The sequence below is a fragment of the Silene latifolia genome, chromosome 11 (genome assembly GCF_048544455.1).
Source record: "Silene latifolia isolate original U9 population chromosome 11, ASM4854445v1, whole genome shotgun sequence".
Taxonomy (NCBI): domain Eukaryota; kingdom Viridiplantae; phylum Streptophyta; class Magnoliopsida; order Caryophyllales; family Caryophyllaceae; genus Silene; species Silene latifolia.
Window position 1 is genome coordinate 118,795,593 of NC_133536.1, and position 2,957 is coordinate 118,798,549.

Here is a 2,957-nt window from a genome sequence, read left to right on the forward strand (position 1 = left end):
CCTCCGAATTAGCCTTGTTCCCATGCTTTTTAGTGCCTATTTGGGTCATTTCTTATCTTTAGTTCTTTGTTTTGCATATTCTTTGAGATTTTGATCCCTTGGTAGGAAAGGAGTAAGAATCTTGCATTATCATGGCAAAACGAGACTAAATTGATCGAATTCAATGACCAAGCATCAAGGAGAGACAAGATTAGAAGGCCTTTGTACATATTATAGTAGAAGAGCAATGTTGAGAAAAGATCCTTGAGTCCCCAAGGAAATCCCCAAGGAATTTATGAAGAAAAGGGAAGAAAAGAAGATGTTTTGTTGCTGACTGACAATCCGAGCGGATTGTCACCAATCCGTCCGTCCCGCAGCAGCACAATCCGAGCGGCTTTGCCTTAATCCGCTCGGATTCCACCTCCACAGTCCGTCCGGATTCCCCTGAATCCGCTCGGATTCCAACGCCAGAATCCACCCGTCCCGACCCTATTCCGCCGGATTCCAAAGACAAAGACGGATTGTCTTCTCCAAGCTACGAAGAAAGAAGCCCTTCTCTCGAAAAATACCGGCTCCTCCTTGCTCAACTTAAAAAGTGTAATTACTAGTTTAGCCCTTAGTTAACCCTAATGCATCCTCCCTAATTTCCACTATAAATACCCCATTAGTCTAATTAGAGGAGCATGTTCTTCTTATCAATAATTAGTATAGTTAATATCAATCAAATCCCTCTTTAATATTGTAATCAAGTATTAATCAAGTTTTAATCCAAGTTTTAGTTCTTTAATCTCTCTTTTGTTCATCCTTTATTTTGGGTAATTGAAGATTATTTGGGTTATTGTTGGGAGATTGACAACCTTCCAATCAAGCATTCAAGTACTTCTTTTATCTTTGCTTTATTATTGGAATCATTAGTAGGTATAATCTCTTAATCCCTTTTTAATTATTGTTAATTACTTTCATTTATTCATCATGTTTCATATTGTTGGTATGATTGACAACCTTGCTAGCATGATCAACATGATAATGAGTGAGTAGTCTCTTAGCTAGGGTTAATGGGTGATTAGGGGAAACCAACATGGGGAATGATTCATGCTTAAATTAATATGCTTTCATGTTTTATTTGCTTGCTTGTTTTGATCTCAACTCATGCACATGTTATATTTGATGAAATGCTAAGCCTATGAATCCTTGCATTTACTATCATCTTCTATCTTTTCAATGAGACTTGTAAGACATAACCCAACTCGAGTCTCATTAGACCATGCATGTTGTTGAGTAGGGAAGATTAAGTCGACTTGTAGGTGTTGTACAATCTAATCGACTCGGCTCCGGGACCCAAACTTTCCTAGGATTGTAAGATATAACCCAACTCAAATCCATCACAACAATAATTGCTTGCTTATAATTTGAGAACATGTTTGTATGATCATATCCCATGATTCCCCTATGATCCCATGACACCCTAGTACCTTTAATCAATTGTTTACACCCCTCTAATTCATCTTGCTTGTTTATTTTTATTGCTATTTTAGTTTAGTGACCTTCTACATCAACCCAATTTGTGACACCCCTTAGACACCACTAGTTGCAATAGAAATCTCATTTCAATACCCGTCCCTTGGGATCCGACTTTTACTTGCCTCTTTACTAATTGTAGAGTTGTTTGTGGAGCTATAAATTGTGTTTTGATTCGACCGTGACCAACGACTACATCTTAATTTGTGAACACTTAGCGGGATCGCATCAAAAATGGCGCCGTTGCCGGGGACGGTGTTTATTTGATTTAGATTTCTTTTTATTGTTATTAGTTGTGTCTTTCTTCGCCTTGAGGAAGTAAAACTCCTCAAGGTTTGTTCTAATTGTTTTCGAGTTGTTTGATATTTTGCATGTCTAGAAGGTTACAAGGTGATTTGTTACCTTTTGACCGTGAAATCGAAAGAACCTTGACGAACAATAGGAGACTTGTTAGGAGGAATTTAAGAGGTATTAGTGAAGTTGTCCAACCCACTAGTGAGTTTGTCAATCCTTTCGCAATAGAAGGAGAAGAGAACCCATTACACAATACCCCACAAAATCCACCTACAATGCCAAAATTCTCGTCACACTCCGTACCCACCGAGGAGAATCTACCAAATGGTACTCCTACACCGCAACATCTAACCGGAAATTTTATTGCCAAGTCCGCCTTCATCCAATTAGTTGAGAGGAGCCAATTTGGGGGGATGCCTAGTGAGGACCCTCATTCTCATATGGAAACCTTTTGCGACTATTGTGATGCTATCTCTCAAACGGGTGTGACTCAAGACCAAATTAGATGGGTCTTATTTCCTTTTTCCTTAATCGGCACCGCGAAGCAATGGTTGAAGGGCCTTGATAAGGCCACCCTTGGAATAGATTCTTGGAAGAAGTTGGCTCTAGCTTTCTACAAAAAATTCTACCCACCGAAAAAGACTAACATGCTAAGAGCTCAAATTACGGGTTTTAAGCAAAGGGATGAAGAGTCTTTGTATGAAGCTTGGGAGCGGTTCAAGGGAATTTGTCGCTCATGTCCTCACCATGGACTTAGCGAATGGTTTTTGGTACAACAATTTTGGAATGGTTTATATGAAGATTCTAGGAACATTCTCAATATGGGATCAAATGGAATGTTCACCGAAGTTGATGACAATCAAACATGGAACAAGATTGAGGAAATGGCGGTCCATAACTCACAATATAGTAGACCTCGCAAGGCTACTAGAGGAGGAAAGCATGAAGTGGACTCCGTTACTCAATTGGGTGCTCAACTTAGTGCTCACATTGACACAATCAACTTGAAGTTTGAACAAGCTATGGCTAGACTTGAGGAAAACTCAAAATCATCAAAGCATCATGTTAATGCCATGACGGCATCCTCATCAATCCCAAGTGGGATATGTGAGAATTGTGGAACTTTGGGACATGACCAAGGTGAATGTAGGGGAACAAATGAACAA

General features: G+C 39.4%; 1 non-coding gene across 1 annotated transcript; it reads right to left on the reverse strand.

Moving 5' to 3' along the window:
• Positions 1-2,438: 2,438 nt before the first annotated feature.
• On the reverse strand, positions 2,439-2,545 carry LOC141616508 (small nucleolar RNA R71). The gene has a single exon (XR_012530854.1). It is a non-coding gene; the product is annotated as a small nucleolar RNA R71 (small nucleolar RNA).
• Between the last annotated feature and the right edge of the window lie 412 nt (positions 2,546-2,957).